Genomic DNA, 25,917 nt, shown 5'->3' on the forward strand with positions numbered 1-25,917 from the left:
TTTTCCAGATAGAAGGAACAGCATGTGCAAAGGCCCTGATGTGGGGGCATCCTTGTCTACAGTGGGTCTAGATTGACCATTTGACAGAATTGGCCAGATTCGAAAAGGGATTTACTTAGAGTCAAGAATATAGTTTCAAAATTAGAAGAAAATTAAGTGCCTTATTCCATTTTATTTGGGTTTTCAATTTTTCCCATTACAGCAAACAGAACAAGATTTTGTCTTTTTTTTTTTTTTTTTTTAGCTAGCTGAATGTCTTTCAATCCACTGAACAGTTCTCATTTTTTAGAGCCTCTCTCAAAGCCATCATTACACACAGTTTTCAAAGGATTGTTACCTAGAAGGGTGATAGACCAAGCTCAGAACACAAAGCCAAAGTCAATGATCTAATCCTGTTTGGGAAAGGTCTGCTCCTTGCTGGGGTCAGCTATTATTCTGATCTTGTTTTCATGTTGGCAGTTTTCTTTTGCAGCTGCTCTCATTGTGAGGAGTTGAGGGACAGCTGGTAGCAGACCAGGACTTTAAAAAAAAGGTTTTAAAATGAATAATAGAGCTCTTTTCCTCTTATGTCACTTATTGAGCTTTGAAACTCAAGCCAGCTGATTGGAGATAATCATGGCCAGTGTTTGCATGGTGCTTTGATTTTTGATATTTTAATAAATAAGATCTTAGATGGCTTTCCATATATTCTTTCTAGCTACCTTGTATCACACAAGCACAACAATGCCAGCTGCCAGGGAGACTCATTAAATTGACATTTTAAATATTTCTGTAAATTACTAGAACATTTTAGCTTTAATTCCCGGAGGGTAAAAGGCTAGAAGATTTTGTGCACAAGAGTATCTGTCCTGTTCTCTAACGAAAATGGAACTCCAAACCCATTCCTCTTATTCTGTCTGCTCTCCTCGGTTATAAAGCTGCAGGAAGAGCCATCATTTAATCACTTTTTTTTTTCTGTATGCTTAGGATAAAGAGGCACAGTAGAATTATAGCTAAGAGCAAAGACTTTGAATTCTGACAGGCCTGGCTTTGAATTCCCAACTTCTCTATTTCCTTTGCATATGATCATAAGCAAACTCTCCCACCTCTATGAGTCTCTTTTTTTGTTGTTTTTGTTTGTTTGTTTTGAGATAGGGTCTCACTCTGTTGCCCAGGCTGGAGTGCAGTGGCGCGATCCCGACTCATTGCAACCTCTGCCTGCAGGTTCAAGCAATTCTCCCACCTCAGCCTCTTGAGTAGCTGGGATTACAGGCATGCGCCACCATACGCAGCTAATTTTTTGTATTTTTAGTAGAGACGGGGTTTTACCATGTTGGCCAGGCTGGTCTCGAACTCCTGGACCACAAATGATCCACCCACTTTGGCCTCCCACACTGCTGGGATCACAGGCATGAGCCACCACACCCAGCCTATGAGCCTCTTCTTTATCTGTCAGCCTGGGTAATATCTGCCTCAAGAGCGTTGTCATAAGGATTGAACGAGATAATAGAAGTACAGTTGTTAGCACGGTGCCAGGAATAGGTCAGTGTACAAAGAATACAGTACGTCATTATGACTGAATTATTAATTTGACAGCCACAAAACAAATTCATGTGACACATTTACTTATTTGACTGGTTCTGTGGTATGTCTGAGGTGAGTATAGGTGCGACATTCCAGAGAAGGAGAGCTGGCGCAAGGACAGTGCTCCAGAAAAAACAGTAATAGTTTCAACTGACCACAGGCTCAATATGGAACAACACTGGGATGACATTGTTAATGTAATTTAAGGCCACATTAATTGAGTGTCCAAAATAAAGGAGGAAATGGCCCCATTGGGTGCTATTCACACCTTATTCATGGTATTGTTTCTTTTTCTGAACATGTCTGGGTCTAAGTACTTTGATAATTGGATTTTATTGGGAGGGTGGTGATCAGGACGGTGAAGGATGCTGAGATGCCCATGAAGCATAATAGAAGGAACTGGAGAAAAAATGAACCAGAACCATGATGGTGTCCTTCAAACATTTGTCCCATGGAAGAAGGAGTTGATATCCATATAGCTCCCAAGTGCAGAACTAGGCTCAATGAATGAAAGCGATGAAGTGGTGAATTTCAGGTCAAGAGGGAAGAATTTTCAGATAATTTAGAGCTGCTCAAATATGAGTGGCTTCGTGACATTTAGGTCCTTCTGCATATGCGTTGTAGAAATGAGACAGAGATGCCGAGAGAGGTTATCTCTCTTGGGGGAGGGACGGACCACATGGATTGCACCATCCTTTCCCAATTGACCATTTGGGTGTACACATACAGCCTTCTCATACAAAGTTACAACATCGAAGGAGGCTGCCTATTTGGCCTCCTATGATGGTGAGCTCTGAGAACTGAAATAAGAAACCTTAAAGCTAACTGTCTTACAGGCAGAATAACCGGATCATAATAGACTCATTTCTATAGTTGTACTATCTTGGAAGGTATAACTTATTCCATAATGATGTGTTCAGTAAGTCCTTAAGTAACAAGCATTGTTAATCATGTCTTTTTTTTTTTTTTTTTTTTTTTTGAGTCGGAGTCTCTTTCACCCAGGCCAGACTGCAGTGGCGCTATCTCGGCTCATTGCAAGCTCCGCCTCCCAGGTTCACGCCATTCTCCTGCCTCAGCCTCCCAAGTAGCTGGGACTACAGGCGCCCACCACCGCGCCTGGCTAATTTTTTGTATTTTTAGTAGAGACGGGGTTTCACCGTGTTAGCCAGGATGGTCTTGATCTCCTGACCTCATGATCCGCCCGCCTCGGCTTCCCAAAGTGCTGGGATTAGTTAATCAGGCCTTGAGGGACTCTGTAAATAAGTGGGCTAGGAAAGAATCTGAAATGATGGGGATAAAGTGAAAGCTGTGTGACTCAATTCTTCCTCCTCCCAAAAGAAATGGTCTCCAAGGTTAGATACATGTTTAATTGGGTAGTGGAAAGTACACTGAACTGGAAGTTCAAAAGTTTAGGTTTTAGTCCTATCTCTGTTGATAACTAGACCTTGGCTAAATCAATTACACTTTCTAGGCTTCTGTTTCATTTATAAGCCCAATGATCTCTAAGTCCTCTTCTTTCCCTAATGTCATGATCCACAATTGATAACCTTCTACATGTAAATGCTGGATGAAGATGATTAATGTTCATTAGAGCCCACTTGTTCTTGGACATGTCATTTATCCTAAAATTTAGTTTTATATATTTTTATGTTTATTTATTTATTATTATTTTTTGAGATAGAATCTCGCTTTTGTCGCCCAAGCTGGAGTGCAATGGTGCAATCTCGGCTCACTGCAACCTCTGCCTCCCAGGCTCAAGCGATTCTCCTTCCTCAGCCTCCCAAGTGGTTGAGATTACAGGCACGTGCCACCACGCCCAGCTAATTTTTTGTATTTTTAGTAGAGACAAGGTTTCACCATGTTGGCCAGGCTGGTCTCAAACTCCTGACCTCAGGTGATCCGCCCACCTCAGCCTTCCAGAGTGCTGGGATTACAGACGTGAGCCACCCCACCTGGCCAGTTTTATATATTTTTAAATGGCAGATAATAATCTTCAGAAGGTAAGCATGGCAGAATTTATAAAAAGTACATCAGTTTAAACTGAGACAACATATACGAAAAAATTGTTATGACCTTGCCATTTAAACATGACCCATAGTATGAATTATGCTGCAGCAAAGCTCTGAATTATTACCTCAAAATAAATCAGCCTGTAGGAGGATACTGATAGTTGCCTATGGAATATCCATTCTCCCCTTCTTCATTTTATTTTATTTTATTTTTTAAAAAAGAGACAGAGTCTCACTCTGTCATCCAGGCTGGAGTGCAGTGATGCAATCATAGCTCGCTGCAGCTGCAGCCTACCAGGCTCAGCCTGGGAGGGTGGCAAGCAATCCTCCTGCCTCAGCCTCCTGAATAGCTGGGACTACAGGCATGTGCCACCATGCCTGCCTAATTTTTGTATTTTTTCTTTTTTTTTTTTTTTTGTATTTTTTGCCTAATTTTTTGGCTGCCTAATTTTTGTATTTTTTGTAGAGATAAGGATCCCACTGTGTGGCCCAGGCTGGTCTTGAACCCCTGTGCTCAAGCAATCTTCCTGCCTCAGCTCCCAAAGTGTTGGGATTATAGGCATGAGCCACCGTGCCTGGCTTCCCTTCTTTTTTTTTTTTTTTTTACTATGGAACACTGGTTTCATTTGGGATGGAGTCTGCTAAGTTTCCCTTGTGGCTAAGAAACCCTGTTTCATGGTGGCCAATGAGAGGCAAGCAGAAGTCTGCTGATGGGGCATCTGAGAAGGCTATTGATTTCCTCATAAAAAGGAATAAACATACTGGTACACACTTTTTGCCCTTCTTCTGTCTTCCTGCCTGGAATGTGTTCATGATGCCTGGAGATGCAGGAGCGTGAGGATGCACAGCAGGCGGGTAGAGAAGCTGGGTCTTTGACCACTATCTTGAGCAGCTGTGCCAGCCGCAGGCTGCATCCACTTCTTGTTATTGGGAAGGACAAAGCCCTATTTACAGACAAGTCTCTATTCCATGCAGCTTAATGCAATCCTGACTCATAAAGTACCTCCAAACCACCGCTCCCCAGTTGTTCCATGTCAGGTACCATAGTATGAACTTATTTCACTTGATACCCTCCGGAAGGTCCTACCTTTTAAAAGAACATGTAGCCATATGCATTCAGTGTTTTCAGAGAAGATACCACCACCATCACCACCATCATCATCATCACCCCCAACAACAACAAGAACAACAAGCAAGTAGTAAGTATTTACAATGTGTCTTAAGGAACTCTTGATTAATTGACTTCAAGCAGCACTACTTAATTCAGGAACACTTACCAAGAGAAAAGAAGCCAGGGGCAGTGGCTCACGCCTGTAATCCCAACACTTTGGGAGGCCAAGGTGGGTGGATTGCTTGAGGTCAAAAGTTCAAGACCAGGCTGACCAACATGGCAAAACCCCATCGCTAATAAAAATACAGAAAATAGCTGGGCATGGTGGCACATGCCTGTAATCCCAGCTACTCGGGGGGTGGGGCTGAGGCAGGAGAATCGCTTGAACCTGGGAGGCAGAGGTTGCAGTGAGCTGAGATCACACCACAGCATTCCAGCCTGGGTGACAGAGTAAGACTCTGTCTCAAAAAAAAAAAAAAAAAGTATTAACTCACTTTCTTGAATAGCCCTTTTAAGAGTTATACCTATATGTTGTGCCATAAAACTATATTTAACTGCTAAGAAGGCAAACAAAAGTATCGTTAGTCAAGTGTTTAGTTCATTTTTATTATAACATATTTCATGTTATATTTATGTTAACACTAGTTGTTTTAATGGCTATTCATTTTATAGCATATTGGAGTCTCTTGTAACATTATGTGTATATTACATTTATGCCTATTTTATAGACATTAAGAAATAATTTTACAATTTGAGGTAACTATATAAGTTAATACTTACCTTTGCTTTTATGACATGTGGTTGGTTCTATTTATGGCTTATGTGATGCTGAGTTATTGGTCAGGATGCCACTCTGTTATCATCATTGCCCTAGGAGGAAAATAGGCTCTTCTTTGTGGTAGTACACCTGTCAGTCGCAGTTTCCAGGAATGCCTGCACTCCATTCAAGGGCAGAAATAGGCATAGTTTTCTTCTTCCTGTAAGGATTTGTCACCATATGTCCCGGATGGACAGAATAAACTACTTTCTTGAACTCTCTCACTCAAGTCTTTCCTCAAAATCAGGAGATTTCCTTTATCAGTGCTCTCTCTCTCTCTGTGTGTGTGTGTGTGTGTGTGTGTGTGTATCTTTTCACTAATCAGCCGTGTTCACTTCCCAAGCACTAACACTTGCTACAGCACCTCCACTCCTGCTCACTGGATCTACTCCTCTAACTCCCTCTAAGCATGGCCATATCCCTCAAATGCAGCCAGGGGCCTCTTCTCCCTGCGATCACATAGGCTTAGAGCTGGTTGGCTCCTCAGATCCTCTGCGGTTCCCACAAGAAATGCAGTTTCACCAAGCGTTCTGTGACTTTTTTTTAACTTTCTGAGGATTCGGGAGGCCCCACTATGGAACAGCACAACATCTCCTCTTTCCCTTTCTTCTTCTCTCTCTTTTTCTCTCCCCTTCTCTCCGTGGTATTTTTAATATATGGTGGATGAGCCAGTTCCTGGCTCATAACTCCCATAGCCCTTGTTACAGTCTTTTGTTATAATCTTGGGGGGCACTTTAGGCCTCAGAATCAGGCCTCAGAAAATAGAATCTTTCTCTGACCTTCCCCCACCGTTCTTTCTTTCCCCAAGACAGGAATGTTCTCCTACTTTTCCGTCTTGGAGCTGACCATAAATTCCCTGAGCTACCTTGTCTGATTGTAGGCCATAAGACCCCCATTTCAGAAGGGGTCCTGCCCTATAACCTGGAGGAAGGAAAACTGCACCAAGAAGCCAAGGAGAACCTGGACAGACAAGCCTTGCTGGGTCTCCCCACTCAGTCTATTAGCATTAGATCATATCCCTTTGTCCAAACACATTTCTACATGGTTGTCAATCATGCCTATTTAAGGACGTCTCCATAAAAGGCCCAAGAGGACAGCATTTGGGGAGCTTCCGAATGGCTGAGCACATGAGATTCCTGGAGGGTGGAGTGCCTGTGGAAGCCCTGCACCCTTCCCCCCATGCCTCACCCTACACATCTCTCCATCTGTATCCTTTGTAATATCCTTTATAACAAACTGGTCAATGTGTTTCCCTGAGTTCTGTGAGCTACTCTAGCAAATTAACCCAACCCAAAGAGTGGTTGTAGCAACCCCAAATTGAAGCCGGTCTGTCAGAACTTCTGGAGGCCCTGACATGTGACTGGTATCTGGGAGCGGGGGTGATCTTGGGGACTGAGCCCTCAACCCGTGGGATCTGACACTGTCTCCAGATAGATAGTGTCAAAATTGAACTGGGGTACCAGGTTGGTGTCCTCTGCAGAACTGATTGCTTGTTTGGTGGTGGGGAGAAACTCCCACACATTTGATCACAGAAATCTTGTGTGTTGATTGTTGTAAGAGAATAGGAAAAAGCACACTGAGTGTTATTTTATCCACACTTAGACCCTCCCTCTGGGTTCACCCAGGAGCTTCTTGTAATATAACAAGGCAAGCCCAGCTTCTGTAGACTCAGCTTTTACCTCAGGAAAGATGGTATTTTCCTAACACAGGCAAAGCTCTCCCTGGCAGGAATTCTTGTTATAATCATCATGCACAAAAGGCATTTGCCCACGTATTTCCATGAATAATCAAAGAAAGTTCTGCCTTCACGGAATCATTTCATGATCTCGTACTTTGATTTTAGAAGTGACAGTACAGTGAGGGTCTGGACCTTCCTCAGCTTGTGATGATCACGGACACTAACAGTAAATCTGGATGAAGCCAGGTCCTTGAGACCCACAGCACATCTGGTATATTCACTCCTGTTACACTCACATGTTCGGTCCTCCCACTTTCACACATGCCACATGGGGAGCATAGAAAGCACCCAGCACTAAAATCATTTCCAGTTTTAAAATCACTATGACAAGTAAGAGGAGACAACCCATGTGAGTGGACCAGGCCTTTCTTTGAGCCCCTTTAAGTGAAAGTTATCTTAGAAAAGGCCCAGGGAAGACAGGGGGCCTGGAGAATGAAAGAATGGCCATGTTAACAAGCACATGTGAGTACAAGGTTTGCATTTAGCTCAGCTGATGAAGCAAGAGATTAAAACAGACATGGAACTTGTTGAAAATTTTGCCAACAATTGGGCAAAGGATTTCTATTACAATGGACATTTTGACTCTCTTTTAAAGAAAAATAACAGCTGACGATGGTTTAATATTACTAATAAAACAGGACTATTTTTTTCTGTCATTTACATTCAAATGAAAGCCATTTGCCAATCTTCCAACCTTTTGAGAATACCCTGTCATGTAATATCCAAGTGAAATGGTGAGTATCTAGTCCCCAACCCAAATATTATGAGAAGCCCTGCCTCCTTCCAGGTTTCTGAGGATTCCTGGGAAGGTGTGCATGAGTGCATGCATGTGCTTGTGTGTGTGTGCGTGTGTGTGTGTGTTTGTGCTTGTGTGCCTGTGTGTGTGGTGGACGTCACAGCAGAGGAGCTGAAAGTGCAGAAGGCATAGTGGCTTCTGTTCATCAAGTCACCTCCCCCTCTGAATGGGAATGGTTCTGCTGAATTCCTGTTTCTCATCTTGCCCTGCAGCTATTGTTCTTCTACCACTTCACCTTTCCTTCATTTTCCAAAGCACCATTAACATTAGACAACTGCAAGTTTTAACCTTTGCTGAAAGTCGGGGGTAATGGAGAGAGGCACTGCTTGGAAAACAACTTCAAGCTGGACATCAGGTCTTGCCATCCTCCAAGTCCTTCAGCCAACTCTCCAGCACAGGAAATTTACATTACTGTCTTTCCTTTTAGGCCCTGGCCTGCTGCTGTGCTCCTAGGGCCAACTTTCCTCTCTACCCTCATTCCTCTGTATCATCTTCTTGGAGTCCCCAGGATTCCTGTACCTTTCTCCTTCACCAGCAGTGACTCAAAAACTCTCTATACAGAAGGAGGAGCTCAGTGAGAACAGCCTGATTGGAAACTGGGGCTAGAGGTCTTATCTCAAAGTCTGCTTTGATTTGAAGCACACTGTTTTTACTTAGATTGTATGCTACTTGGATTGGGTAGGGGTACCCATGGAGGCTACAGGAAAGAGCTTAAGCCACTTCCATTGATACAACCACCCCTTATTTTAGCATTGCAACTCCACCATCTCTCTACTTTACCTACAGAACAATTTCCTCATCTGCCAGAATCTCCTCTTTCCAGAATATGCCTTGGAGAGATCACCTTCTATAATCAAAAGACCCCTCTAGGTATTTTTCAAGCAAAAGAGCAGACTTGTTTCTTCCACCTTCCAGAATGTGAAAGCAACTTCAGACATTTCTTTTTAGAATAGCAATTGGGCCGGGCAGTGTGGCTTACACCTGTAATCCCAGCATTTTGGGAGGCCAAGGCAGGCGGATCATTTGAGGTGGGGAGTTTTTTGTGTTTTTTTTTTTTTAATTTTATTTTTTTATTATTTTTTTTTTTTTGGCATTTATTGATCATTCTTGGGTGTTTCTCAGAGAGGGGGATGTGGCAGGGTCATAGGATAATAGTGGAGAGAAGGTCAGCAGATAAACACTTGAACAAAGGTCTCTGGTTTTCCTAGGCAGAGGTCCCTGCGGCCTTCGGCCCTGTTTGTGTCCCTGGGTACTTGAGATTAGGGAGTGGTGATGACTCTTAACGAGCATTCTGTCTTCAAGCATCTGTTTAACAAAGCACATCTTGCACCGCCCTTAATCCATTTAACCCTGAGTTGACATAGCACATGTTTCAGAGAGCAGGGGGTTGGGGGTAAGGTTATAGATTAACAGCATCCCAAGGCAGAAGAATTTTTCTTAGTACAGAACAAAATGGAATCTCCTATGTCTACTTCTTTCTACACAGACACAGTAACAATCTGATCTCTCTTTCTTTTCCCCACATTTCCCCTTTTTCTTTTCGACAAAACCGCCATCGTCATCATGGCCTGTTCTCGATGGTCGCTGTCTCTTCGGAGCTGTTGGGTACACTTCCCAGATGGGGCGGCCTGGCAGAGGCGCTCCTCACTTCCCAGACGGGGCAGCCGGGCAGAGGCGCTCCTCACTTCCCAGACGGAGTGGCGGCTGGGCAGAGGCGCTCCTCACATCCCAAACAATGGGCAGCCGGGCAGAGGCGCTCCCCACCTCCCAGACGAAGAGCAGCCGGGCAGAGGCGCTCCCCACCTTGCAGACGAAGAGCGGCCGGGCAGAGGCGCCCCCCACTTCCCAGATGGGGTGGCGGCCGGGCAGAAGCGCACCTCACATCCCACAAGGGGCGGCCGGGCAGAGGTGCTCCCCACATCCCAGACGGGGTGGCCGGGCAGAGGCGCTCCCCACATCCCAGACGGGGCGGCCAGGCAGAGACACCCCTCACCTCCCAGACGGGGCAGCCGGGCAAAGGCGCCCACTTCCCCGATGGGGTGGCCGGGCAGAGGTGCTCCCCACCTCCCAGATGAAGGGCGGCCGGGCAGAGGCGCCCACTTCCCAGACGGGGCGGACAGGCAGAGGCGCTCCTTACCTCCCAGATGGGGCGGGCGGGCAGAGGCTGTAATCTTAGCACTTTGGGAGGCCACAGCAGGTGGCTGGGAGGTGGAGGTTGTAGCGAGCCGAGATCACGCCACTGCACTCCAGCCTGGGCAACATTGAGCATTGAGTGAGCGAGACTCTGTCTGCAATCCCAGCACCTCGGGAGGCCGAGGCGGGCAGATCACCCGAGGCCAGGAGCTGGAGACCAGCCCGGTCAACACGGCGAAACACTGTCTCCACCAAAAATACAAAAACCAGTCAGGAGTGGCGGCGCATGCCTGGAATCCCAGGCACTCGGCAGGCTGAGGCAGGAGAATCGCCCACGGCAGGGAGGTTGCAGCGAGCTGAGATCATGGCGGTACAGTCCAGGCTCCGCAAGAGAGGGAGACCGTAGAAAGAGGGAGTCGGGAGAGGTAAAGGTAGAGGGAGAGGGAGAGGGAGAGGGAGAGGGAGGTCGGGAGTTTGAGACCAGCCTGGGTAATGTGCTGAAACCTTGTCTCAACTAAAAGTACAAAAACTAAGCTGGGTGTGGTGGCATACGCCTGTAATCCCAGCTACTTGGGAGGCTGAGGCAGGAGAATTGCTTGAACCTGGGAGGCAGAGGTTGCAGTGAGCCAAGATGGCGCCACTGCACTCCAGCCTGGGCGACAGAGCAAAACTCTGTCTCAAAAAATAAATAAATAAAAAATTTAAAAAATTAAATATAATAAAATAGCACTTGATCAATTTCTGTAAAACTTGTAAACTATGTGGAACAAAGTAGCAAACATAAGAAGCCGCATTTCTTCATTTCTTCCTGGCAACACAATTTCAAAAAGTCACTGACTCTGTGGGACAGGCAGCTCTCTGGAAAGATGCTTTGAAGACAAAACAGGAGAGAGCACATAGGCCCCCCACGTCTCTTGCCTGAGTCACTATACTCCTTAAAAGATAAATGACCTGGTCCTTGCCTTGTCCTACACATAAGATAATGTCAGATGGGGTTAGTGATTATGCCTCTGTAATTTTTAACCAGATGTACTCTTACACCCAGACCTTGATGTGATTCTGCTTTAATGTAACTTCTGAGGAAGTCTGATGTGATTTTGCATGTACTGAACCCCCATCACCTGTATATAAGCAGTGAGATGAAAAACTGTGCCAGAGCCGAGACTGCTCCCAGGCTCTAGACCTTGGTCCATAGTCCTCAGGAAGACGTCTAAATAAAGCTAGCCTTAATTCTTTAAAAGCCTGATGGTTGGCTGAGCACAGTGGCTCATGCCTGTAATCCTGGCACTTTGATAGGCTGAGACGGGCGGATTGCCTGAGTTCAGGAGTTCGAGACAAGCCTGGGCAACACGGTGAAACCCCATCTCTACTAAAAATATAAAAATTAGCCGGGCATGGTGGCACGCGCCTGTAGTCCCAGCTACTCAGGAGGCTGAGGCAGAAGAATTGCTTGAACCCTGGAGTCGGAGGTTGCAGTGAGCCGAGATCATGCCACTGCATTCCAGCCTGGCAACAGAGCGAGACTCCATCTAAAAAAAAAAAAAAAAAAAAATGCCTGATGCTTTTTCTTTAGTCAACAAATGAAATGAAAATTATTAGTATTCAAAGAGGGTTGGGTCTTCACTCTGTTTTTAGGATGTTGTCAAGTTTTACGATGGGAAAGAAGTCCTGAAATCATAGAATTTAGGCAACCTTAGCAATCGTAGCTTACCTCGCTCATTTGTGGTTCAGAAAATTGGAGCCCAAAGCAGTTTTTTGGTAGGTCCAAGGTCACTGGCAAGCCCCTCAGTGGAGAGCTAGCACTAAAGTCTCCTCAGGACAGCCATAGCCAGGCTGAGAATAGTTTAATGGAGAAATGATCTAATTTAGGTGGCTCACCTGGCTTGTCAAGTACGACGAATGTGGCACAGAATTCTTAGAAACAGGACTTAAAAGTTTAAAGCATATACAAATGACATGCTTAGGCATGCAAAAATATGTGCATACATGTTGATTGTACTGGTGAAACCTATCTGCCAATAGAGAAATTTATGTCATGCTGTCAAAAAATAGCGCTTCCTTTAGTGCAGTTCACACTACAATTCAAACTGTTCCAGAAAAATGCTAGTAAAATCTCATGCAAGTAAAAAATGTTGAGTCCTAGAGTCCCATCCAGACTTCAGTGTTTTTTGTTATTTGTTTTGGTTTGTTTGAAATAGGGTCTCGCTCTGTTGCCCACGCCCAGGATTGAGTGCAGTGGTACAATCACAGCTCACTGCAGCCTTGACCTCCCAGGATCAAGCGATCCTCCCACTTCAGCCTCCCAAGTAGCTAGGACTATGGGCACGTGCTACCATGCCTGGACAGACTTCAGTGTTGAGCCTATTTTTATCCCCTGAATAATTGCCTATAGGCAAGGACACTTGGTGATATATAACCCTTAGGGCACTGCTCTCTGTCCCTAAAGCACACTTAAGTATTTTTTTCTGATTATAAAAAGAGTATATATTCATTTCATTGTAGAAATTTTGAAAACCATGGAAAACAAAAGAAAACAAAAACTACCTGTAATTCCATCATTAGAGGTAACCACAGATTACATTTGGTTTTAGCATATTTCCCTAAGACATTTTCTTTGCATTGTAAATAACATATAACATATTTGTACTTTTTTCCACAAGGGGGTTGCCATGTATACTATACACATTGTTTTGTAGCCTGCTCTTTAAGCACCACAGCATAAGCATATCTCCCTGTAATTAAATATTCTTCACAAATGGGTTTTAAAGATACTATTATTTAAAAAATGGTTCCTTCCTAAAGAAGTACACACTAGGGCGGTAAGTTCGTTTACTGAGCCCTTGAACTACTCGTAATGACCTTTGAGAGATCACTCAAGGTCAAGTCCAAGCCCTCTTTAACATGGCTTCATGACCTACTTCCCAGGCTTCTTTACTCCTCATTGCTCCATCCATGCTCAAACCCTAAGTGCCACAGATACCAGAATGAATTCCTGTAATAAAGCAGTTGGTCATTCAGCCAGTCCGTGTGTCTGTCTGCCCTCCTTCCTTCCCTCTCTCCTTGAGGTCTGAAAACCTACCGTGGTCTGTCTCTGGAAAGCTCTCTCTTATTGCAACTGCCTTACTCCTTACTCATCTTTTGGCTGTTAGCCTGGACTTCCCTCCTCGGGAAGCCTTCCCGGATCCCTCATGACCAGGTCAGGTGTCCCTTTCCTAGGTCCCCACAGCCTCCTCACTTCCCTATTCATAGCAGACAAGAAAACTTGTTAGGACAGGGACCATAACTGCCTAGTGAGTTCACAAAGTTGTATCCCCAGAACTGACAACAATATGTATCACATATTATATGTTTATTTATTAGCTTATTGTTTATGTTATCTATTTCCCTATGAGAATAAAAGCACCATGAGTAGGGGTCTTGTCTGTCTTATTAGCTACTGAATCTAGCCCCAGTACCTAGAATTCTGTTAACACCTCAAAGTATACTATTAGTATTAGTCTGTTCTCACACTGCTATAAATAAATACCTGAGACTGGGTAATTTATAAAGAAAAGAGGTTTAATTGGCTCATGGTTCTGCAGGCTGTACAGAAAGCAGGGAGGCCTCAGGAAACTTACAATCACAGTGGAAGGGAAAGAGGAAGCAGGTGGCCAGAGTAGGAGCAGGAGGGAAGAAGAAAGGTGCTACACTCTTTTAAAAACAACCAGATCTCATGAGAACTCACTCACTGTCACGAGCACAGCACCAAGTGGATGGTGCTAAATGATTCATGAGAAATCACCCCCATGATCCAATCACCTCCCACCAGGCCTCACTTCCCACACTGGGGATTACAGTTCTACATAAGATTTGGGTAGTGACACAGATTGAAACCATATCACCATTCCATATTTTTTTCTGTTTGTGGCTGTACATATATATGTGTGTATGTATTGTTTTTTACAGAAATGAGATAACTTTGCATACATTTTTTGTAACTTGCTTTTTTCACTCATCTATATATTGTAAATATAATTTCATGTTAGTAAAATCTTCTATAAACATTTTTTTCTATCCATCTTCCATTGTTGGACCTTTAAATTATTTTCTGTCATAAACTTTAAAATAAATCCTAACCATCAGTACAGCCTATGAGCAGAAGGGAGCCTTTCTATTTGATGCATATACACATGGGGATTACAAGGTGGCACAAGAGAGGTTTTTCCTTGCCCCCAGTCTTCTTGGTGTTCTGGAACCTGCCCCTTCAGATGGGGTCTGGGAGTAGGTCTGACCCTGCCTCCTTTCTTCCTTTTCTACCTTCTAGCTTTTTACTGCTCAGCTTGCAAGATGCTCAGTTTCCTCTGGTTTGTCCTGAAATGGAGCTGGGGAAGGGATAAAGAAAAGTGGCCTTTACCTCACTCCCGCCAATGGTTCAGCCTCAGAGAGGAGTGATTACATGTTTCTTCTCTATTGTGTGTCCAGCCACACAATTTTTACAGAGCAGTAGGCTCAAATATCTGTCCTTGCTTGTTTGGGAAATGGTACTTCATTCAGTTTGCAAGCATTCAAAGAGCTTTTCTTTTCTAATCAAAATGCTGCGAACCACCATTTAGCTAAAGCTTTGCATCTATTTTCAATGATAGTTTTAGGAGAACATTCTAAAAGAGTAAGTTCTGGCTTAAAGGTTATATGCATTTTTATTTATTTTGTTTTAATGAGAACAATTTTACTTTTTATTTTTTAAATTTTGTGTGTACACAGTAGGTGTATATGTTTATGGAGTACATGAGATGTTTTGACACAGCATGCAATGTGAAATAAGCACATCGTGGAGAATGGGGTATCCATCCCCCAAGCATTTATCCCTTGAGTTACAAACAACCCAATTATACTCTAAGTTATTTTAAAATGTACAATTAAGCTATTACTGACTACAGTCACCCTACTGCGCTATCTAATAGTAGGTCTTATTCATTCTTTCTAACTATTTATTTGTACCTAACTCCCCAACTCCCTTCCAGCCCCCACTCCCCTTCCCAGCCTCTGGTAACAATCCTGCTACTCTCTAGTCCATGAGTTTAATTGTTCTGATTTTTAGATCCCACAAATAAGTGAGAACATGTGATGTTTGCCTTTCTGTGCCTGGCTTATTTCATTTAACATAATGATCTTTAGTTACATCCATGTTGTTGCAAATGACTGGGTCTCATTCTTTTTTATGGCTGAATAGTACTCCATTGTGTATATGTACCACATTTTCTTTATCCATTCATCTGTCAGTGGACACTTAGTTTGCTTCCAAATCTTAGCTATTGTAAACAGTGCTGCAACATAGAAGTGCAGATATCTCACCAATAAACTGATATTCTTTCTTTTGAGTATATACCCAGCAGTAGGATTGCTGGATCATAATGGTAGCTCAACTTTTAGTTTTTTGAGGAACTTTCAAATTGTTCTTCATAGTAGTTGTACAAATTTACACTTCCACTAAGAGTGTACAGGGATCCCTTTTCTCCACATCCTCACCAGCATTTCTTACTGCCTATCTTTTGGATAAAAGCCATTTTAGCTGATATCTCATTGCTATCGATGATATCTCATTGCAGTTTTGATTTGCATTTCTCTAATGGTCAATGATACTGAGCAGCTTTTCTATTTATTTATTTATTTTATTTGTGAGATGGAATTTTGCTCTTGTTGCTCAGGCTGGAGTGCAATGGCATGATCCCAGCTCACTGCAACCTCCGCCTCCTGTGTTCAAATGATTCTCCTGTCTCAGCCTCCCGAGTAGCTGGGATTACAGGCATGTGCTACCATGCCCAGTTAAATTTTTTTGTATTTTTAGTAGAGACAGGGTTTCTCCGTGTTGGTCAGGCTGGTCTCAAACTCCTGACCTCAGGTGATCCACCCACCTCGGCCTCCCAAAGTGCTGGGATTACAGGCGTGTGCCCAGACTTGAGCAGCTTTTCATATGCCTGTTTGCCATTTGTATGTCTTCTTTTGAGAAATGTCTATTCAAATATTTTGTCCATATTTTGATCAGATTATTAGATTTTTTTCCTATAGGGTTGTTTGAGCTCCTTGTATATTCTGGTTATTAACCCATTGTCAGATGGGTGGTTATATACTTTTTTCTTTTTTTTTGAGACGGACTTTCACTCTGTTAACCAGGCTGGAGTGCAATGGCACGATCTTGATTCACTACAACCTCCGTCTCCTGGGTTCGAGCGATTTCTGGCTAATTTTTGTATTTTTAGTAGAGACAGGGTTTCACCCTATTGGCCAGGCTTGTCTCAGACTCCTGACCTCAAGTGATCTGCCCACCTCAGCCTCCCAAAGTGCTGGGATTATAGGCATGACCCACCGCACCCAGCTGTTATATGCATTTTTAAGTCTGGTGAATACATACTGTCAAATTGTCTTCCATGAAAATTGCACCAAGTTACATTCCCACCAGTGGTGTACAATAATGCCTCCCAACACCAGGGATAATCATATTTTTGGTAGGCAATTTGTGGTATGTCTTTTCATTAATGTGCATTTCCCTAACCCATATGTTTTTAGGTAATAGATTAAAAAGTGGTATCTTGTTGTTGCATTAATTTGCATTTTTCTAAAGCGTATTTCTTTTAAAAACTAATAATTTCAAAGTACATTTTTCTTTTTAGTAAACCAATAGAATTTTAAAATTTCCTCTATTAATTCTGAGATCACCTGAGACAAGAAGACACCAGAGTTTTTAGTCACATCTCACAACCACACACTACAGGTGGTGGAGTTGAAAAGAAAATGCTCATCTAAGCAAACTTACTGTTTTACAGATTTAAAAAGATAAGGCTGGGCGCGGTAGCTCACGCCTGTAATCCCAGCACTTTGGGAGGCCAAGGCGGGCGGATCACCTGAGGTCGGGAGTTCGAGACCAGCCTGGCCAACATGGAGAAACCCTGTCTCTACTAAAAAATGCAAAATTAGCCAGGCGTGGTGGTGCATGCTTGTAATCCTAGCTACTTGGGAGGCTGAGGCAGGAGAATTGCTTGAACCTGAGAGGTGGAGATTGCGGTGAGCCGAGATCGTGCCATTGCACTCCAGCGTGGGCAAAAAGAGCGAAACTCTGTCTCAGAAAAATAATAATAAAATAAAAATAAAAATAGGTCGGGCATGGTGGCACATGCCTGTAATCCCAGAACTTTGGGAGGCCAAGGCGGGCAGATTATGAGGTCAAGAGATCAAGACCATCCTGGCCAACATGGTGAAACCCCGTCTCTACTAAAAATACAAAAATTTGCTGGGCGTGGTGGTGCACGCCTGTAATCCCAGCTACTCAGGAGGCTGAGGCAAGAGAATCGCTTGAACCCAGCAGGCAGAAGTCACAGTGAGCCGAGATTATGCCACTGCACTCCAGCCTGGTGACAGAGTGAGACTCCATCTCAATAAATAAATAAATAAATAAAAGGTCCAGTGGTTAAACAAAAATGTATCTTAATGAAAGCTGTGATAGTTTAATCAAACACAAAATGAGGTTATTTTGTAGCTGCAAAAATTTCTGTATATTTCAATTTAAACAATATTATGTAGCATGTACTGTACTTGGAAAAAGTTACTCAACAAGGTGCAGCAAGAAAACACAAAGACAAAACTCCTTTCAAGGACTCTATGTACAGAAGTAAGGGATTAATATCAACAAAGTGCTTGATGAAAAGCAAAGGGTTAACAAAGAAAATGTATAGAATGAAACTAAATTAATGAGGACAATTGATGACATAGTCGAATTTATAGAAACTTGTCAGCATATAACGGAAAATAATTTTTTTTTTTTTTTTTTGGAGACAGCGTCTCACTCCATTTCCCAGGTTGGAGTGTAGTGGCGCGATTGTGGCTCACTGCACCCTCCACCTCCCAGGTTCAAGCGATTCTTCTGCCTCAGCCTCCTGAGTAGCTGGGATTACAGGCATGCGCCACCATGCCCAGCTAATTTTGTATGTTTAGTAGAGACGGGGTTTCACCATGTTAGCCAGGCTGATCTTGAACTCCTGACCTCAGGTGATCCGCCTGCCTTGGCCTCCCAAAGTGCTAGGATTACAGGTGTGAGCCACTGCGCCTGGCAGGAAAATAATTTTTTAAGACTATTTTAGGGGTGATTTTTTAAATATTATTCTGGTAGGGAAAAAAACTTCACATATGACCACAGTTGTATGTACCTCCCATTAATCTGAATGTGGTTGTACAACAGCAGTTTCAGAAGATTGTGCTATCAGATGCCTCTATGTGGAGAAAGAATAGTCTATTCAATCAACAAGCACTCACTTATTCTAAACCTGATGCTATGAAGGATCTACTAAGATCAAAGACAAGGTCTTTCTGTCCTGGAAGGGTTTAGCCTAATGGACGAGAAAGACAAAGAAATAACACGAAACAGTGTGATAAGAGCTATGATCATCCCATCTGAACCATTGTTGATTGGTCCCTGGGAGTTGTCAGCTCCAGGAAAGCTAGAAACAGGACAGACTGAGGTCAGATGCCAGAGACAGTAGGACCAAGATGCCAAAGCCTTGCCCAGAAGCACAGCACTGGTGTGGAGCTGAGGTCAGATAGCTGCCATGACGCTGGGGCCAGGCAGCTGGCTGGAAAGTGGAGCTAGGGCAAGCCTAGGGGACACATCTGAAGTCAGAAACGGCAGGGGATGGGGGAGAGGCAGAGCAAGGAGATGGGAAGCCTAAAGCAGGAGGCCAGCGAGAGTTTGTGGGAAGAACATTCTGTTGTGTGGGGGACTTTCTCAAGGCCCTATTGACCAACCCCAGGAAACAATCCACTGCTGACTTAAAGGCTATACTCACCAACCAAGTATCTAACTGTAAGGGTGGTATGAAGTGGTCGGGGAGTCATCAACCTGAATTTTTGAGGCTTCAAAGAAGAAGTAGCAGAGAATATGGTCTGGTCTGTTTGAAGGGTGGAAGACAGAAAGGAAATGGTGCAGGATGAGGCTGGTGAATCGGTACCAACAACCAACATTCATTGAGCACTTTCTCTGGGACAGGCCAAGTGTGAAGGGCTTCACACTCACGACCTTATTTAAGCCCCACAACAACCTTGTAGGATAAACTCTATTATTAGCTGCACTTCACAGATTAAGAAACTAAGAAACTTTGCAGATTAGAGAGTTTACATAATTTCTCTAAGTTTTCACACTATAATGTGAGTTCTAACTCCAGAGCTCTATTATTATCTACTAAATATGCTCTGTGGGGCATGACTATAAAGAGGCTTTCTCAGACTAAAAGTTCTGCACTTTCTCTTTTAGGCATGGTGATGCCTGTTTGGAGGTATAGATAGCTTAATGTCATCAGAGTAAACTTTAGAGTCTTTGGATCTGAGTTCAAATCACAGTCCTATGACTTGGTGAGACTCCTGGTTCAAGGTAATTTTCTTAGGCATCATTTTCCTGTTCTGAATTAAGAATAATAACAATGTCTTTTTGTTGAAATGTTGTGAGACTTAAATACGACAATGTACATGAAAGCATCGGTTGACTACAAAGCTAAACGTAAATGTTAACTGTTATGCGTTCTACTGTATTTTATATAAACCCTCAAGGCAGCCACGAAGCAGAGTGATATGAGAGCCATCTGGAGACTATTTTAATGATCCAGATGAAGGATGATGACAAGGGCCTACGCCAAGGCAGTGACAGTGAGGGTGGAGAGAAAGGACATATTTAAAGGATATTTAGGACGCTTTACAAAACAGAACCTAATGACAGATTGGATACAGAGAGAGAGAGGAAAGGGGGTCAGAATGATTCAGAGTTTTATGTTGAGTAATCGGGTGAATGGTGATGTCATTAATTAAGGAAGAAGAGTAGGCAGGATAATATGTTCTATTTCAGGAATATTGTGACGAGGTGTCTGTGAGACATCCAGTAAGCGGAGATGTGAAATGTGAGTGGGACTATGAGGGGGGTGCTCAGAAAAGAGATGTGCCATAGATTCAGATTTGGACATCACTGGGCATTTGTGAGACTAAACCTCTGACTGTGGATGTGATGTCCAGGTAAGACATGAAGCAATGGTTTGTAGCCCTTTAAAGCCAAGGAACCTTTCCACTCACACACAAAATAAATGCTTACGCTAAAACCCAGTTTGCAAAACAGCTCAAAATGAAGCTTTTCTGGTTAAATCCAGAGTGAATTGCCTGGAGCCCACTTCTTGAGACAGCCTCTGAACAGGTTTAACTGAGCCCAGTTTGAGAACCACCTACATGAAGAACAGAAGAGGGTGAGTTAACCACTAAATGGAGTCTGAAAGAAAGCAGCTTATGCAAAATCAGACTGGAATTTTAGTTTTAGATTTTTTGTGAAGAGCTTTTTTGAAACTTTAACGATTTTGGAAGCTTCACCCAGTTATTCGCAGTACTAACACTCATCCTGGCCTGCTCTTACAGATGTTTGACCCTGTATTTCAATGTCTATATGTGCCCACCAGAAGCTGCAGAGCCATTCAAATAAAGACAGTTGGCTGAGTTTCCAAGTCTCTCCTTCCAAGTTCATGCACATTAGTTTTCCTCCTTATCAGCAGAGGCTTGTCTTGTACACATCTGCTGGGTCATTCATGCTGAGATCACCACGTTTGTCCCAATTACCATGATTCTTATGTGATCTCTAAACTAGATAAATGCTCATCCACTCAAGCAGTTGTTTAATAAAAGTTATCTCAAATATTTAACTTGTAAACTTTTTAAGAAGTCGAATTGGTCAAACCTTTTCTCCGAATTAAATCAATTGAGTCTGCTTATTATTTCAACACCGTTGAGGGTTTAATCCTAAATCCACTAAGGGTATTTTGATTTGGTTATTAAATCAGAAACACCTAATCATATGATAAGGAAAGATAATAGGAGCAAGAAAAAAGAGCAGAGGGAGGCCAAAAGAAAGAAGCAAGGACATCGGATGATTATATTAAGAGCTAGTTTAAAAACAAAAACAATAGCACTCTAACATATCAGTGATCTAACACAATAAAAATTTATCTCTCACTCAAAGTTCAACGTTGTGGGTATTTATGATTGGCATGTGATGGTTCACTTTGTGACTTGGGTACCCTTTTAGAGCCTCTACTTCTTTGCCTGGATCCTTTGCCACTCAGCGAGTAGATTGTGGACGAGAAGACTGGCAAGGGAGAGGTTTCTATGGGCCAGGCTGAAGGTGGGCGCATCACTTCTGTGTATGTTCCCTCGGCCAGAATGAGCCACAGAGCCATGGTTATCTGCAAGGGGAGTTGAGAAGTATCTAGCTGTGTCCCCAGAGATAAATGGAAGTGGAGAAAGTGAGCAGCAGCTAGTCTTTGGTACAGATGAAACAAAAAGTGCCCATGCACAGGTTTTGTAAAAATTAGGAAAAATGAATCCCTGGTACATAAAAATTTTCAGCCTGGGATTCTTCTTATATGGAAACCTTAGTCCCAAGGTCTGAGAGAGGTGCACATTGAATACTCCCAACCCTGTCACAAATATCAGTTAATTCCTAGATAGGAGGGAATTACTATATTTTTCAGATGTACCAAAGAAAATGTTCATCAATTTTATAGATAAAATCCAATTCTTAAAACATTAAGAAAATATTTTATTTCAAATAATGAAATAAAATATATTTGTATTTGATGCAGCTGAGCATTATTATATAAACTTTTCCTTTACAAACTTATAAAAACTTGTTCACATTCTTACCCCAAAAAAAGTTTTCAAAAAGCTAAACACTTACCCACTGAGTCATAGAATAATTGGAATTCTGACAGGAAGATAACTGTAAAGCAGTTCTTTAAAGAGGAGCAGCACTCTGCTTTATTTAAACTGCACAAAGTAGGTAAGCGTTTTGTGGGTCGTGGATTTTCTAATTCAAGGTGTTATGCAATATGCAGCTGGGCTTTGAATGGCTTCCTCCTTTGTTCTTCTTGCACGCACATGCCATTTGGTGACATCCTGAGGTCTGGGAGGCTATTGGATTAGACTTTCTGAAAAGGAAAGGTTATTCTACGCCATGTATAAGAAAAAGCTTTGATGATTCACAAAATTAAAGCTTTTTACTTCCCAGCAGGGGAGATTTACCAGCCAATATGTTGAAAGGAAAGTGGCTGTATTAAAACTTGCTCCCTGATAGAACCAGAGATCCCAGCTGGCTTTCGCAGGAGGGACAGAGCATTATGATGATGTTGATTAGACAACTTTTAAACAGCACCAGTAGACAAAGACATTTTCAGCCTCCAAAAAAGAAATGGAATGAGTGCCAAGTCTGCATTTTATGGAGAGTATAAGGCTTGTTCCAGCAAATGTTTTCTCATTATAGAGTAATGCTTGAGGAAGCACACATCAGTTTCGTGCCCCTTCATGATTTGTCCTGTACCACTGGTTCAACCCATTGAGGGATGTCTGATAAGAAAAACTTTGCCTGAAAAAAAATTTTTGCCTTAGAAAACATAGGTTAATTGTATTTGACTTAGCTGCGAGTGACAATAGGGTCTTCCATCTCTTTCTTGTCACCTTTTTAATTGCACTCAGTGTTTTTGCTTCTTCTGCTTGAAGAGAGCACTGAAACAATGTGTATTGGTTTGTAATCAGCATCAGACTTGATTACTTAGTAATTTGTAAAGAGCTTTAAACTCAGTAAAAGAAGGTCTTGGTAGATGTTTCCTTTTGGGGGCATATCAAAAGAAAGTTGTCTTTTTCTTTTCTTCCCCATTTTATACAGATTTTTTAATGCCAGAATTCTATCCTTAATGTATTTTGCTCTTTAATCATTCTGATTAGACAACCATTGCAAAAATATCCATAAAACAAGCAGTTCTCCAATTGTGCCTGCAGCATGGTATTTTACGGAGTATGTTATATAGAACACCATGGTTCCCGAGGTAATTATAGGTGCTATGTGAATGCAGAATGTATTCATTAATAACAGAATTAATTATTCCAGAATTTATTATATGACTCACATATAACAGAAAAGTCACCCTGTTTCAATTCTCTTTGAATCCTTTTGTCAAGGAGAAAGTTTCAACTTAATGACATTTTTCCAAGCACTTCTTTTTAATGAGACAAGTTTCAGGCTGAGCGTCATCAGCAGACAATTTTATCTACCTCGAACTTAATTACATTTTATTCTCCTTACTTTTATTTTTATTTTTAATCTATATATAGCAGGTGAAACAGATTGCCCAGTTATCAAATGATACACAGTTTTCTTATAAAATAGTTATAATGTTTAAAAGGGAGTCAATTTAAAGGAAAATATCAAATGGTAAGAGTAAGTGATTTATAGAACTCAACAATGAAGCTATCAGATCCTGGACTTTCATTTGATGAGAGACTTTTTTTATTACCGTTTCAATCTCTTTACTCGTTATTGATCTGTTCATATATTCTCTCTCACCTCTCTCTCTTTTTTTTTTTTGAGACGGAGTTTCACTCTTATTGCCCAGGCTAGAGTGCAGTGGCGGGATCTCAGCTCACTGCAACCTCCGCCTCCCAGGTTCAAGCAATTCTCCCGCCTCAGCCTCCTGAGTAGCTGGGATTACAGGCATGCTTCACCACACCGGCTAATTTTGTATTTTTAGATGAGATGGGCTTTCAACATGTTGGTCAGGCTGGTCTTGAACTCCTAAACTCAAGTGATCCACTCACCTCGGCCTCCTAAAATGCTGGGATTACAGGCATGAGCCACTGCCCCTGGCCATATGTTTTATTTCTTCATGATTCAGTCTTGGTAGGTTACATGTGTTGAGGAATTTATCCATTTCTTCTAGCTTATCCAATTGTTGTCATATAATTTGTTCAGAGTAATCTCTTATGATCCTTGGTATTTCTATGGTATCAGTTGTAATATCCCCTCTTTCATTTATTTAGAGAAAGTCTTCTTTAAAGAGAGAGTCTTTCTCTTTTTTTCTTAGTCTAGTTAAAGGTTTGTCAATTTTGTTGATCTCTTCAAAAAACAAACTCAATTTCATATAAAGAAGAAAATTTGAAGAACTAATACTTAATGTTTCTCAAACTCTTTCAAAAAATTGAAGAAGAGGGAATACTTCAAACTCATTTTGCAAGGCCAGAATTACCCTGATACCAAAGCCAGACAAGGACACTATCAGGAAAGAAAATTATAGGCCAATGTTCCTGATAAACACAGATGCAAAAATCCTCAACAAAATACTAGCAAACCGAGCTCAACAGTACATCATAAGAATCATTCACTATAATCAAATGGGATTTATCCCAGGGATGCAGGAATGGTTCAACATACACAAATCAGCAAATGTGATACGTCGTATTTAAAGAATTAAGGACAAAAATCATATGATTATCACAATAGATGAAGAAAAACCATTGGACAAAATTCAACATTCTTTCATAATATAAACTCTCAACAAATTAGATATAGAAAGAATGTACCCCGATACAATAAAGGCCATATGTGACAAACTCACAGCTAACATCACACTCAGTGGAGGAACAAGAAAAGGATACTCGATTTCTCACCATTTCTGTCCAACATAGTACTGGAAGTCCTAGCCAGAACAGTTAGGTGAGAGAAAAAATAAAAGGCATCCAAATTAGAACAGAAGAACTTAAGTTGTCTCTGCAGACAACATTATCTTATATATAGAAAACCCTAAGTCCTTCACCAGAAAACTGTTAGAATTAATAAACAAATTCAGTAAAATTACAGGATAGAAATTCAAAATACAAAAATCAGTAGAGTTTCTATGTAGTACAATGCGGTATCTGAAAAAGAAATTTTTAAAAATCCTATTTACAGATAGCGGCAGTGAGGGGCTCGCTGAGGTGCTTGGATTCTCGTAGCTGTGCTGGGATTTAACCACCATGTCAAGCAAAAGAGCAAACACCAAGACCACCAAGAAGTGCCCTCAACACACGATATCCAATGTGTTTGCTGTGTTTGACCAGTCACAGATTCAGGAGTTCAAAGAGGCCTTCAACATGATTGATCAGAACAGAGATGGTTTCATCGACAAGGAAGATTTGCAGGATATGCTTGCTTCATCCGGGAAGAGTCCAACTGATGGGTATCTGGATGCCATGATGAATGAGGCTCCAGGCCCAATCAATTTCACCGTGTTCCTCACCATGTTTGCTGAGAAGTTAAATGGCACAGATCCTGAAGATGTCATCAGAAATGCTTTTGCTTGCTTTGATGAAGAAGCAACTGGCACCATTCAGGAAGATTACCTGTGAGAGCTGCTGACAACCATGGGGGATGGGTTCATGGATGAGGAAGTGGATGAGCTGTATAGAGAAGATCCTATTGACAAAAAGGGAAATTTCAATTACATTGAGTTCACATGCATCCTAAAACATGGAGCAAAAGACAAAGATGATTGAAAGAACTTCAAGTTCCAGCCAAACATTCCTTGTTGCCACTTTGGGTATTTCTGAGATTTTCTCTTGCATGCCCTTAGCTTTACAGCTTTTGCATTTCCTGTTGTATTTATTCTCAGCCATTTGGGGCACCTGTATCTTTGTACTCAGACTGGAAACGGGACTTTCTATTAATATCATTTTCAGAATAGAAAATAGGGTAATTGGCTGGGCACGGTGGCTCATGGCTATAATCCCAGCACTCTGGGAAGCCAAGGCAGGTGCATCACGAGGTCAGGAGTTCAAGACCAGCCTGACCAACATGGTGAAACCTGGTCTCTACTAAAAATACAAAAATTAGCCAGCATGGTGGTGCACACCTGTAATCCCAGCTACTTGGGAGGCTGAGGCAGAAGA

At 42.2% G+C, this 25,917-nt stretch overlaps 1 pseudogene; it reads left to right on the forward strand.

The window, feature by feature from the left end:
- The first annotated feature begins 24,999 nt into the window (after positions 1–24,999).
- Positions 25,000–25,524, forward strand: LOC101146195 (myosin regulatory light polypeptide 9-like; annotated as a pseudogene).
- The last annotated feature ends 393 nt before the right edge of the window (positions 25,525–25,917 follow it).

Source organism: Gorilla gorilla, chromosome 7 (assembly GCF_029281585.2).
Source record: "Gorilla gorilla gorilla isolate KB3781 chromosome 7, NHGRI_mGorGor1-v2.1_pri, whole genome shotgun sequence".
NCBI lineage: Eukaryota > Metazoa > Chordata > Mammalia > Primates > Hominidae > Gorilla > Gorilla gorilla.